Source organism: Herpailurus yagouaroundi, unplaced genomic scaffold, assembly GCF_014898765.1.
Source record: "Herpailurus yagouaroundi ecotype Mexico unplaced genomic scaffold, PumYag 160, whole genome shotgun sequence".
In the NCBI taxonomy this organism is placed as follows: Eukaryota; Metazoa; Chordata; class Mammalia; order Carnivora; family Felidae; genus Herpailurus; species Herpailurus yagouaroundi.
This window is the reverse complement of record NW_024412401.1, coordinates 13,751,084-13,765,977: the sequence shown is the minus strand read 5'-3', so window position 1 is coordinate 13,765,977 and position 14,894 is coordinate 13,751,084. Positions and strand designations below refer to the sequence as shown.

Sequence of the window (14,894 nt, the reverse complement as noted above, 5' to 3'; positions counted from 1 at the left end):
AGCCACCCACGTGCTCCAAAACCTGCTTTCTTGATAGGGTATCATTAATTTTTGAGAATAAGTAAAGCTGTCCTTTTTAATTTTCAGAAAATATCTGTTTACAAAAGAAAGAAAAACAGATATTTATGCCGTAACACAGGCCAGGCACTTTACATAAACATTAACTTATTTAATTTTCCAAAACCTTGAAAGATAGGAATTTTCATTTCCATTTTACAAAAAAAGAAAGCAACAACAACAACAACAAAAAAAAAAACACAAAAAAAATTACATAAAGTCCTAGATCACAGAGTATGTGGTAGATTTTTGATGAGTATTTAAAGAAGGTAAATAAGAGGATGAATAATTCAAGCATATCGTGTATGTAAAACAAATAGTGTATTATTATACATTGTTAAGGGTGGAAACACATAATGGGCTTAAGTACTGTTTAATTAGAAAGTTCAATTATTATTCAATATTTACTGAAATTTTCAGAAAAAAAGATGTTTCAGAAAGGGATGCCAAATTAAAGAAGACACTTGTTAGGATGAGTACTGGGTGTTATACATAGGGGGTGGATCACTGTTATCTACTCCTGAAATCATTATTGCACTATATGCTAACTAACTTGGATATAAATTTAAAAATTAAAAAAAAAAAAGGAAATGGATGCTTCAGTAAGAGAATGAGAATTGAGTTGGGCTTTGAAGTGTGGTTAGGGTGCAAATGGATGAAGGGAGAAGGACATCTCAGGTGGCTAGAGGCAGTCACTCAGGCAGGCAAGAACATGGTTGTGTAGAGTCAACTGGATTGAAGCACTTTTCTGGGAGTCTCCAACTGTAATTTTTTAACTGCAATAGAACTGCAATCTGAAGTCTATATCTACTAATTCTATGGCTCTCTTAAAGCTAATAGTTCATTTTCTTCAATAGGAGATGGAAATATGGAAACATCATCAAATCACTAAGTCAAAGAATGTAAGAATGAGGAGTCTTTGATGCAGATGAGTTGTTAAAATTTCCCAGGACAACATACATGGTAAGTGGCAGAGTTGGGATATGAACAGACATCTCTAGTTTCTGAGTCTATCATATTTCTACCTACATGGTTTGATTCCTCATTTACAAACAAGGAACTCTGGTCTGGAGAAGTCATATTACATAGTATTTATTAAAGAATAAATTTGGGGCGCCTGGGTGGCTCAGTCGGTTAAGCGTCCGACTTTGGCTCAGGTCATGATCTCATGCTCTGTGAGTTCCAGCCCCGTGTCGGGCTCTGTGCTGACAGCTCAGAGCCTGGAGCCTGATTCGGATTCTGTGTCTCCCTCTCTCTCTGTCCCTCCCCCGTTCATGCTCTGTCTCTCTCTGTCTCAAAAATAAATAAACGTTAAAAAAAATTTTTTTAAAGAGTAAATTCAGTGGGGTTTTCCTGTTGTGATTTCTCTAAAAATGAATATAGAAGAATAGAATACAAAATATAAATAGAACACAGCTAACAAGCTCAGTCATTTAGAAAAGGAGTCAATAGCAGAAGGGAGACTAGGGAGAAAGATGGTTTTGTCTGGTTTGTGTTGAATTTGAGTTGCTGCTAGATAAGCTTTGGATTTCCAGGGCACCCTTGTCAAAAAATTCTCCAAATTATGGTAAGAACCACTTGGGAGTTTCAGCAGATCTTGTACAACTGTTTGAGTATATGTTCATTTATTCTAATTCCAAAGCTTCTTTTTTTCTTCCAGTTATGCAACCAAGTTGTGAAATCATCCCTTTGACAGTTAGGTATGAGGTGTGTGCATTTCTTCAGCTTAATAGCTTAAATTGCCCTCTATCATCGCTCTCTTTGAAGATTTAGACTTAAAAGAAAAGATACAGTACTTCTTGGTCACTCCCACACTGGAGATATGCCTGGTCTGTACCTTCACCCCCTTCTCTTCAGCTCTGTGAAAACCTGATAAAGACCAGGCCTAGAGCTTGTCCAAACCTAGAGCTGTTCCTGTAAAAGAATGTTATATATCCTACCTGACTTTTTCTAGGAATTGAGGAAGAAATTAACTTTTTGGAACATATTACCCACTTAATTTGAGTTAAAATTATATTTAAAAAAAATAAAATTGAGACTGTTTCAGCTTTTTAAAAATGACAAATTTCTCAGTAAAAAAATATACATTTTTTTTTCAGAATGCTGTTATCTGAAGCACAATAATTGTGATTCAAGAAGAAAATGAAACTTTAATACGGTATTCCCATTACCTAAGTTTCTCAATATTCTCTTGTTTAATGAAACATATTTGTAGGGGAATTTGATTTATTCTAGAAATAATGTAAAATTTTATATCTACTTTGTCTCAAATGTCATCTTTGTGTTTTTTGTTTTTTTTTAAATTAGCTCACTTGGCCATGAATTAATCAGACTCTTTTCTGGTTCTTCTGCAGGAGAAAGGTCATACAGTTATAAGCTTTTTACCATTACGAACAGTTTCTTTTTAGCCAATTTTCATCTTTGTATCATATTTTTGAAGTAAATGTACAAATTAAGTATGTCAATCTTTCTTACTGATTTTATATCTACCTTGCACAAAACTCATATTTCTTAACAGAAATTACTAATGAAGAAATATTTAAAATGCATACTCGTCTCTGTTTAGTATTCTTCCTATTAACAGAAAAAGCCTGATAACTTTGTTTTATGAAGATTTTTTTTCATTCCAACTTGTAAATCATGTATTTTATTCTGCTCCCTACAAAGATGCGCTGTAAACTTAGTGAATTGAGCAATTAACTCTGCTAAGACTTCACTTGCACTTGCTGAAGGACTTGATAACATGTCTGTACTTTCATAAGACAGCCCTTGTTCATGGAATTCTCTCTCCCTTTCCTCCACTCCTTACTACAGCAAATTAGTGAAAAATGTTTAAGTGGTAAAAATCAGTATGCTGCACACTATAAAACTTTTAGCCAAAAGAGTAAGAAGCCAATGAACTTGCAAGAAAAAGTGTGTAACAGCCATATGATTGTGTATTACCAGGTTCTCAGACATCCTGTTTTAGAACAGCACACTTATAGAGGGGAAAGTCACCTATTGATGAAAGTAAACTTGGGAGAGGTTTCTATTTCAGTATCCTTTCTTTTTAAAGTCTCCTGCCCTTCCCCCCAGCCCCTACTCAACTTCACTTCCCAATTACAGTAATTAAAAAGGAGGACATATCCCAATGGAATGCATCTTTGTTTGAAACTTCCTTACCAGAAGTTTATTCTTTTTTTTTTTTTTTTTCAAGATTTCCTATTTATCGCTACATAACTGTTATGTACAAGTGACATTTTTGGTGAAAGTGACATAAAATTTTCTTACATTTCTTGCTTCTAGTGGAAAAGATGTATCAAACATCTATTAAAATTAAAAGTGTACATTCCCTACTCCTGTGAATCTATCACAAAGAAATAAACAAATCAGTAGATAAAGACATATAAGGATGTTTATTGTAGCCTAATTTGTAGTGCCAAAAAATGGAAACAAAAGGAACGCTCAATAATTGAGGAAATGCTACATAGATAATGTTACATCTAAATTATGGAATATTGTACTATTAAACTCAAATGAATTGAAGATCTTTCCTCTGGATATTGTTGGGTGAGAAAAGTAACACGCTTGAGAATATGGTCCCATTTTTAAAGTTGATGATCAAAATAACCCCGTATTTTTATATGTATATAAATATATTATGAATAAGTCTCCATAGAATTATAAATGAAGAGTGGAGCACCTGGCTGGTTCTCTTGGTCGAGTGTCCAACTCTTGATTTCATCTCAGGTTATCATCCAAGGGTTGTGGGACTGAGCCCCGTGTTGGGCATTGCAGTTTGTGGAGCCTGTTGAAGATTCTCTCTCTCTCCCTCTGCCCCTGTCCCCCACTGGTGCTCTCTCTCTCTCTTTCTATCTCTCTAAAGTAAAAAACAAACCAACAAAATAAATTAGAAAATGGATGGATACATATTAGGCTGTTAACATGGGTTATCAAGGAAATGGGGTATAAAAGAAACCAAAGTGGGAGAAGAGATATGAGATTTTTAAAAATAGTCACTACTAAAGATGTAGGTGTTCATATTTATGCATTATCCAAAATTATATATATGTATTAATAAATAAATTAATACTTTTTATAAATAAAAGGCTTAGGCAGTAATACTTGAAATTTGCAGAAATGTATAATAATTCATCAGTGGAAACCAAAAGTAAAAATAGGAAGTAAATCATGTGGCAATTTGTTCTCATCGTAAAAAGTATTCTTTAGTACACTATAACCATACTGTAATCTTAAATGCCATTAAAACTTAAAATCTCTGTATTTCCATTATAGAATATATGGGAATATATAATAACATCCGTTTGATAATATTAACTACTAGCATTTATTGAACACTTTGGCAGCAGGCACTGTGCAGATGCTTTACCTTATTAGTTCATTTCATCTATATGCTATGAGGAAGACATTACATTCCTTATTTTGTAGTTGCTGAAATTGCAAATTAGAGCAACTGGCTGGTAGTCCAGGGTTACCCAGCTAACAAGTGGCAGGCAGGATTAAAACTCAGACTTGTCTGACTCCAGAACCCATACTTTTAACCAGTCTTCTATATTATTAGTTCCCCCATTGTTCTGAAACCAGATTTCCTCTGTATCATAACCCTTTCTTCTCCTGGAAATGTTGTCATAGTGATATCCCAATCTTCTTAGCCAATGTAAGTTTGGTTGTGGGGCTTCTTTGATATGTGGTATATCTAGAAAGAAGAAAAGTACATCAAGAAAAATGCTATGATGAGTGCTTCTCATCTAGTTTTCCTGACTATCCAACCTTTTTTTTTGAACATCCAACAGTAGGCTTAAGTTTCTCAATCACGATTTTATGGCAATGATAAAAATAATCATTAATTTATTTAAAAATACCTGTTGAGTACCTACCAGGTACTTACCTCCCAAGCATTACTCTAGGCAGTGTTCTTGCTATTCAAACAGAGCTTTAAGACAAGTCTCCTAACCACACTTTAATGAAACTACCATCCCTAAAATACTCTCATACAAAGATTCTGGAGTCAACTCGAGACTCAATAGTCGTGGGTTATTCTGGGATGTTGGCCAGAACATGGCATTAAGGCTAGAGGTGGATCATAGGCACAGAGGCTGTAAAGTGATTATCCCACAAAATTTGAGAAAACTGGTATGGAACAGATGAAATGCCAGGTCTTAAGAAACCCCTGCAGGTTTTACTTGAATACCTCAGGAAAAACATCTTACAGTAGTAAAGGATACATGAACTTGGAAGTTGGGTTTACACAGAGACAGTTGGTTAACCTTTCCAAAAACTTTTCCAAAATCAGCCAGTATTTGCTTTTACCAAGAAAAGTTACCATTGTATGAAACTGCATTGTTTATTTATTGTCTGTATCCTCCATTAGAATGTAGGCTCCAACTGGGCAAGAATTTTGTTGATGTTGGCCCCTCTTTTATTCAGTATGTATTAGATGAATCGATTTGATAAATGGAAATAGGTAGCCTTACTTGCTGGTATAGATGCCTTTATATGTGCAGGTATGGTTTGCTGTCCCCATGATGGACTTCACATCGTTAGTAGGTTCCTGTTGTTGGCAATGAAATTATGATAAATAAATGGGAGGACAGAAACTGTAGCTGATCAAAATTAAAGGCAAATGTTGCATGTATTGCTGCTATAATAAATTACCACAAACTTTGTGGCTTAAAGCAACACAAATATATTCTTTTTACAGTTCTGTAAGTCACAAGTCTGAGAGGTGTGAGGCTAAAATCTTTGTGAAGGCTCTAGAGGAGATTCTGTTTCCTTTCCTTACCCAGCTTTTAGAAGCTCCCTGCATTTCTTGGCTCATAGCCCTTCTTCCATCTTCAAATTACATCATTCCAACATTTGCTTCTATTCCTCACATTTTCTCTGATTTTGACCTTCTAGCTTCCTTTTCAAAGGGATGTTTGTGGTTACATTGGGCACACCCAGATAATCCAGAATAATCTTCCCATCTCAAGATCCTTAATCACAATTGCAACGTCTCTTTTGCCATATAAGGTAACATATTCACAGGTTGTGGGGAGTAGTAGGATGTGAACATCTTTGGGAGGCAATATTTGGTGTACCACAGCTATTTAGAAATCTTACTTGCATTGAAATTTTTACTCTGCTCACTCACTATGTTGTTACTTCAATGTAAAAAAAAAAAATTGAAAAATTTTGAGGTACACAGCAGTTTTACCCTGAATCGACAAAATTACAAACCTCTTTTTATCTCAAAGAAGAAGCCCTCATCATTTTTTATAACAGACGGGAGCAGGGGGAGCACTACTTCTTGTGTCAATTCTTTCAAAAAATTGTAATGCATTATAAACAATGGCTTTCAAGTAGTAAGACTGACCTCACCTCACTTCCATTCCTCACCTTCCAAACACCAAAATCGGCTTTTCAGTTACAGTCAAAAGTGTAATGAGCTTCATGGTAGCAAACTTGGTAGGGCAGGCTTTTAGCCCAAGGATGTTGTCTTTATTCTAAACATTTTTATAGCTTCTTTTTTGGAATTGTCTTTAGAGACAGTTTACCAGACACACAGGAAAACACGGCTCGTTATTTTAAGGTCACAAGGTACTCTGCCTACTCTGTCTTCTTCCCTTCCCCATTGTTTTACTCTACTTGCCTTCATCCCCACTCCTTCCTCTGCAGATACTAGTGCCAGAGATCTGTGAGGTTGAGAGGAAGGCCTGGGGAGAGGGACTGTGGCTGAAAAGGGGGCAGGGAGAGTTTCATACAGAGCTCGAGAGGTAGCAAACTGCAATTTAAGTTTATTTGTGTGACCCAGCCTGTTTTAAACATTGCTAAATAACAATATTTGATAATCCACTGGGTCAAAATTCATGCTGTTAAAATACATCCCTGTTGAGAAATGTCTGTAGCTTCATCTAAACTTCTATTAGTTCCCAATGTAAGTATTATTTTAAATTAAAAGGAATACTTGGCCAAATAGACTTTTCAATATCCTTTTGTTTGACAAGGGACGTGGGAGCACAGGAGGGGAGACTAGAAGAAAACTCTTTCCTATACTGATTTTCTTCCCAAGGAGGTCTCAGTTTACAGGCTTTTTTAGAATAGCTCTATAATTCAAAGCTTTTCAACGCAGGCAAGTAAAATTTACTATTTAGATACATAGATAAATGAAAATATAATCAATAATGGTATCATATAAAATGATATATTCTATAATTATATATAAATATTAATAATATATATTAATTAGTAATATATACGATACAGGCTATACTGTTTTTGAATATTGGTGTTATTAAATGTAACAATTCACAAACCCTCTTATATTTTCAATTCCTGAAGTTAAGAAGATCCAGCCAATCAGATTCTTTTAGAGGTCCCATTCAGAACAAAGTCTCTAAAATATTCCTAACTACCACATATATTTATTTCTTTCTTCTACCAATTAAGATTACTTTTCAAAGAAAATAGGTTTGTAAAAGTAATTTAAGACTAATCAAAAAGAACACAGAAAGTCCTACTTTAGATTATAATCTCACATAGGAAAGGGTTTTTTTTCCCTTATGAAACCATTTTCCTTTATTTAGCAAAACTGCTACTTGACTTTCTCCCATGACTCATCCTCTTGCTACAATCAGAATAAAAGTTCTAAATTCTAAATCTATTTATAGATTTATAGATTTTATTAAATTTTTATTATTAAATTATTTTTTAATACTTTTTAAATTTTTATTTAATTTTAATTTTTTAAAATTATTTTAAAATAATTTTTACTATTAAATTATTTATAGATTTTATTAAATCTGTCCAATTTGTAGCCACTGTGAATGTCGCTATTAAGCACTTGAAACATGGCCAATCTGAATTGAGACCAACTGTAAGTGTAAACCACACCATAAAATCTCAAAGATTTAGAACCAAAAAAAAAGAACATAATGTATATCAATAATTGTTTTGTTAACTACATGTTGACATTGTATTTTGTTTTTTTTAAAAAAAAATTTTTTTTTTCAACGTTTATTTATTTTTGGGACAGAGAGAGACAGAGCATGAACGGGGGAGGGGCAGAGAGAGAGGGAGACACAGGCTCCGAGCCATCAGCCCAGAGCCTGACGCGGGGCTCGAACTCACGGACCGCGAGTTCGTGACCTGGCTGAAGTCGGACGCTTAACCGACTGCGCCACCCAGGCGCCCCTGTATTTTGAATATACTGAGGTAAATATTTTGAGATAAATATATTATTTAAATGAATTTCATCTGTTTCTTTTTCCTTTTTAAATGTAGGTACAAAAAAATTAAAATTTTATGTATCTGGCTTACATTTGTACCTCACATTATATTTCTATTGGACAGTGCTGTTCTAAATCAGCAGCGCAGTATTTCCTCCTACAAGCTCAAAGAGCTTCATTTCTGAATGTGTGAATGAGTTATAGTATATTTTAATTCAAATATCTTCAATATTTTAATTCAAAATATCTTTAAAGCATGAATTTAATCATTAGCTCTCTCAAGAAGTAGACAGTTATGTCCCCCATTTTCCAAATGCAATTCCACAGACATTAAAATGACTGACATGACATTAAAGTGTAGAAGGTTTTCAGGGGCTGTAAGTCTGTACCCAGACTGTAAGTTACAGTGCCTTCACATTTACTTTTCTTTGCATACATTCTTAGAGAAGAAACAATCTGGCCATTAAAAAAAAAAAAAAAAAATCCTGCCTAGAAATAACCAAATCATCGACCCTTGAAAAATGGCTAGGGAGCAAATGGGAGCTTAAATGATGAACTTCAACAGATGTTGCCTCAAACACAGTAAGAGACAAGGGAAAATGGAATCAACTGCTGCAGTTGTTGAAAGTATTATAACAGAAGAGCTATCAAAGTTCTCACCCAGTCCAATAATCCACAAAAAATAACTCTTTCTGAATTGTATTTATAGAAGGGCAAGTTATTTTAGACTTGTTTTTTCCCCCAGCAAGTGCAATCACCACTCTATCTATCTACCTATGTACCTACCTATCTTTCTATCATCTGTCATCTATCTAAACATTCCCAGAGGAACAGAAACCTGGCCTATCTTTCAATAAGTTTCAAAAAGTTCCCTTTGAATTACACTAGTGGTGCTAGGGAAGAAAAATGGAGTTTTAGACATTTCTGTTTCTCAGCAGAATGCAAGAGAATGTTCAAAGTGCTCTTGACTAACTGTATCCCACAACTTCTATGCCCCTTCCTTTTTTAAAAAAACAAAAAAATGAGTAATTTTATGAAAAGTCTCTTCCACATTAACCAAAGTCTAGATTTATGATTTATTTGTGGTTCCCTTAACTTTCCTCAGTGTTCTTTTTTTTAATGAGATGTAATGTACATATCACAAAATCCATTTAAAGTGTATAATTAAATTTTTTAAATATTCAGAGTTGTACGAATATCACTTCAATCAATTTTAGAATATTTTCATCACACCCAAATAAACAATGCACCTTTATTATCACCCCCTTCAACTCTCTCTTCTCATCTTTAGGCAACCACTAATCTACTTTCTGTCTCTATTAATTTGTCTATTCTGGATATTTCTTATAAATAGAATCACACAGTGTTTTGTAGCCTTTTATGACTGGCTTCTTTCAGCATGTTCAAGGTTCATCCATATTGTAGCATATATTAGTACTTCACTCCTTTTGTGGCTGAATAATGTTCCAGTGTGTGTGTGTGTGTGTGTGTGTGTGTGTGTGTGTGTGTGTGTGTGTGTGTTTATACACATACCACATTCTTTTTATCAACTGATGGACATTTGGATGTTTCTACTTTTAGACTATTATGAATAATGCTGCTATGAACATTCATGTTCATATTGATATGTTTCATTTGGTATCAATTTGTTTCATTTCTTGGGTACCTACTTACAAGTGGAATTGTTAAGGCATATGGTAATTTATGTTTAACTTTTTAAGGAACTTTCCAAACTGCTTTCCGAAGCATCTTCCATGCCATTTTAATTTGGTTCAGTCTATCCCACCCAAACTAAATCAACTCAATAAGCATTCACTGTGAACTTACATGTCAAGTGGTCTGCTTGGCACAGAGGACACAGATGACTAAGACATCATCTCTATCTGCAGGGAGCCCACAGTGTGATGAAAAATCTCATAGTTTAGTAGAAATAAGGAGTGGTTCTTACTACCTGGTACCTGCCTTAGAGAGAGAGGGAGAAAATTCTTGTGGTCTAGTAGTACCAGATGAGGACAAGATGTTCAAGTGACCCTGGTACTTGACAATTACACAATTAGCATTCAGGAAATGTTTAATAATGGAGTTTTTGTTGTTTATATTTCTGCTATTGTGGCTTTTCATACCTTTAGATGAGGCTTAAACTGAATTCATATAAGCTGATACTAAAAATTATCTACATCTTTAGACACTTTAGAAGTCTATGGAAAATAAGTAGTCATGATCCAGTTTTCATTATATATTTATCCTAACCACAAAATCACTACCACAGCATCAAATTTGCCTAACACATAGGGATCTTTGAGATGATTCCAATAGCCATGGGGGAAGAATTTATTTAATTTGGCAAGCTAGATATCTCTAAGCCTCTTCTAGAAGCAGAAAAGATGAGATGCCTAGGAAAAAGACTGAACAGGGGACAAAAAGGTATAAGAATTAAGTGAAAGTGAGGTCATGAAATGCAAATGAAGAAAAAGTTTGAAGGAAAGAGTGGTTAACAATTTTAAAACCGATATAGAAATTTTAGGGGTGCCTGGGTGGCGCAGTCAGTTAAGCGTCCGACTTCAGCCAGGTCATGATCTCGCGGTCCGTGAGTTCGAGCCCCGTGTCGGGCTCTGGGTTGATGGCTCAGAGCCTGGAGCCTGTTTCCGATTCTGTGTCTCCCTCTCTCTCTGCCCCTCCCCCGTTCATGCTTTGTCTCTCTCTGTCCCAAAAATGAATAAACGTTGAAAAAAAAAATTAAAAAAAAAAAAAGAAATTTTACTGGAATACAACCCAAAGGAGTCCATTAATTTGGTATTTAAAATATCACTGGTTATGTTAACAAAGCAGCTTTGGTGCAGTTGACAGAGCAGTGTTTAGAAGAGATTGGGGTGTGAAGTAGACCAGTCTTTTACGGACATTTAATGTGAAAGTAATGGGAAGAAGATGAATGTGTTTCTAAATTGAGAGGATGAAAATCAAAGGAGGAAAGGCTAAAGCCACAGGAGAAAGGGGATGGTAGAGAATTAAGAAAGATTCATAAGGAATCTGCAGTGGATATGTAAGCACCAGGGGAGGAATTAGCATTAGACAGAAAGGGACCTTCTTTTAGAAGGATGTAGAAACTAGGCTTCTAAGACATTTTCTTCTGAGATGGGACATTTAACACTTCTGAGAGGGAAGAATGGGTACTAATGAAAATGTTTGTATGCAGGCAGTGGGGATGGTAACAAGTTAAAGAAATGTAGTAACTACTGCTTTATTTATTTGGCACCTTATACATTAAAACAATTTCCCATGCCTCATATGCATAGGAATCTTACAATAACCCTGCGAATAGGCTCAGGAAAACTGAGCTGCCCAAAGGCCTTCAGCTGGTGTGCTGCATAGGAAGAACTTTTTCAAAATCAAAGGTCCCATGCCCTTTCAGGTATGTTTCAATAATTATGTCCAAGCAGAGGAGGTGGTGAAGGGATGATCCATGGGAAGTATGTGACTAGCTTGGGTATGATGAAGAGATGTTTCTCTTCCAGTAAGTGAGGGAAATCTTTGCAGTGAACAGATTTACATAACTCCTTCAATGAAGAAAAGTTAAAGAAATGTCTAACCACATTTGTGTGGTGGGTGCTTTTATCACAATGAATGAAATAAAAATAAAGTCAGATTATTATAAGACATGCCAAAGGGTCTAATTCATGTGGCAGTTGAAATCCCAAGGACTTTTCCTTATAAGCATATAATGTGTTAGTGTTAAGTTTCAGCTCACCATCAATGTCCTTTTTGTTTACATTAGAATTGTGATCACACAATGTGAAAGCATTAACTTGGTATGGAATTTCAGACAATCAAACTGATATAAACTCTTAAAAGTTCTTTTCATCAGATCATACTCTGATTCCTGAGAAGATAATTAAGCAAATATGGCATCAATACCTACCATGTTTGTTGAGGTTATTGTTGAGAGAGGGGAAAGCAGTACACAGGGCGGTCATGAAGTATTTTAAGAATCAAAAGTCTGACAAATCATAGTACTGTATTTGGTAAGGAAATCCAATCTATGCTTAATGAAAAGATAGAATCTTAGAATGTTTATTTCATGGGAGCCTTTTTTTTTTTTTTTTTTTGGCTGAGGTGGGGGCACATTAAAGATAATATAATGATGACTGGTCTTGTAAGAAGAGGTTTGCTTATCTCTTATTACCTGACACTTCTTCCAATTAGTTCTCACCTTTTTTTTTTTTTCCAAGAAGATTTCTGCACTCATTATTTTGGTCTCTGTGCTATGTTCTCACCTTTTTTTAAAGTTTATTTATTTTGAGAGAAAGTGCGGGTAGGTGTGTTTGTGCATGAGTGGGGGAGGGGCAGAGAGAGGGACAAAGAGAATGCTAAGCTGGCTCCACACTGTCAGCACAGAGCCTGTTGTGGGGCTCAAACCTATGATCTGTGAGATCATGACTGGAGCCGAAATCAAGCATCGGACACTTAACCCACAGAGCCACCCAGGCAATTAAGTGACTCTTAGGGCCTCTTATGAATACCTCTTATGGTCTAAGCAGCTACCTCAAGTGTGCTCTTGGGAAAGGAAACAAGGCAACTGGACTGTTACAGTGTTTCCAGACCCTCTTTTCTGACTGATATTTCTGGCAGGAAAAGGAACTGAGCCAGGAACAGCTTCAAAGGTAGAGGAGCCCAGGAGGGTAGGGCCAATGGGCAGTAAACATCCATTTGGCCTTCTGAGAACCATGAGCAAGGGACATTATAAAGGCAAGGGTTCCAGTACATTGCAGGGATGCAGGCTTCATCCATCCATCTACTGTTTAGCACTTTTGTTATTTCCTCCCAAGGGATGCTTGCTTTTCTCTGTAGGCTACATGGGAAGTTAGAGAAGCTGGAAAAGCAATTTTCTTTTCCTCTCCTTCTTAACCATTTCCCCTAATCCTGAGACACAGGTCCCTGCTTTGTCCTTGGCAGAGGGGATGGGGTGTGGCTGGTCAATCTCTAAGGCAGCCCTCCCCATCTCCAGTAAACTAAGGGAAAGTTCACTTTAACAAGAAGCAAATTAAAGATAGAAAGAGACTTTTAAAAATGAACTATAGTTTCCTTTGACAAAAAAAAAATTCAGGTTGAACTTATGGGTTGTATCAAATATTTTCACTTTCATGTCAGTCTGGACTTCCTCTACTAGGGTGAACTTATCTGTTGAGAATGAAAACACAGAAAAGGAGATAATATTTCAGTTGGTTAGTAGTAGTTCTTTCTTGACCTTGTGTCAAGTATAGTTTTAACACATTTAAGTTGGTCTTTCTTCCACGGTATTACCATGTTGTTATCACAGTAAGAATACTATTTTACAGAAAGATGTGGAAATAAAACAAAAGTTAATTTTGAAAAATCTCATTTAGTTTTTATAGTTCTCTTGTGACTTACCCAGTGTGTCTAAACCTCTTTTAGGTAGCAGACCACAGAATTCTTCAGGATCATGCTTCCTCCAAACTCTCTTGTACACTGGACTCTTCAATGGATGTTATTATTCCTCCTCTAACTCAGCTTGTCCTTATGTGCAATAGCTCGGACTTGTAGGAAGACACAGAAAACGACCCAACAGAACACCTCCGATTATTATCAAGTAGGTTATTTCTACACAGATTATTCCGATTCCCCTTAAGGTTATACAGTCAGGTTTTCAGAGCAGCAATTCATGATGATATATTATGAAAGAAGACACTGAGGCAGCAAAGTATAATCTAGTATCTTCTAAAAAGAAGCATCAAGCATTAAACTTTTTTATTATAAAGTTATAATAAATACTTTTAAAATAGAATTTTAAAAATAAGTTAATATTAAAAATATTCTGCATATTAATTAAAACACAATAAAGTTTCTAATTATAGTAATGGAGGCAGTTTAGTTTATTTTAAAAAACTAAATCAAATAAGGTAGTGCATTGTCAACCTGGATAACACCTGTGTTGGTGACAGTGCAGGGAAACAAGCACTCTTGCACACTGCTAATAGCATGCCACCTTCTAAAAGCTAGTTTTGTCAAAAGCCTTGGATTCCACCTACTCTTCGACCCAATCTTAGGAGTTAAGCACTATTCATTTTACGGGTGAAGAAACTGAAATTCAGAGACTAAGTAACTTCCCAAGGTCATATAACAAGTTAGTAGGAGAGTTGTGATTCCAATTCAGTTACCCGATCCAAAACTTATGCTTAACTCCTACACCACAAACCTCATTCAATAATATGGGATTTGTTTTTAGAAAATACTTGTATAACAGAATAATATGCACCAAACTTAACATGTTGCAAAAAATATATAATGACATGGACAAATGTTTACAAAATTATAAATAGCAAACGTTTAAGAACAATCTGACATTACATGAAAACTTTACATTAAAAATTGTCTTTTAAGGCTCCTGGCCTGGCTTAGTCAGTGAAACATGTGACTCTTGATCTTGGGGTCATGAGTTTGAGCCCCTTGTCGGGCACAGAGCTTACTTAAAAAAAAATTATCTTTTTAAGGATTTTCAGGGGTGTCTGGGTGGCTTAGTCGGTTAAGTGTTAGACTTTGGCTCAGGTCATGATCTCACTGTTTGTAAATTCAGGTCCTGCGTCTGACTCTGTGCTGAAGCTCAGAGCCTGGAGT

The 14,894-nt window shown here is 35.5% G+C and overlaps 1 long non-coding RNA gene across 1 annotated transcript; it reads right to left on the bottom strand.

Annotated features, from left to right (window-relative positions):
- Window positions 1-3,433: 3,433 nt before the first annotated feature.
- On the bottom strand, window positions 3,434-10,781 carry LOC121034540 (uncharacterized). The gene is made up of 2 exons (XR_005792497.1): window positions 10,092-10,781; window positions 3,434-5,608 (listed from the first exon to the last, which is right to left on the bottom strand). It is a non-coding gene; the product is annotated as an uncharacterized LOC121034540 (long non-coding RNA).
- Window positions 10,782-14,894: the final 4,113 nt, after the last annotated feature.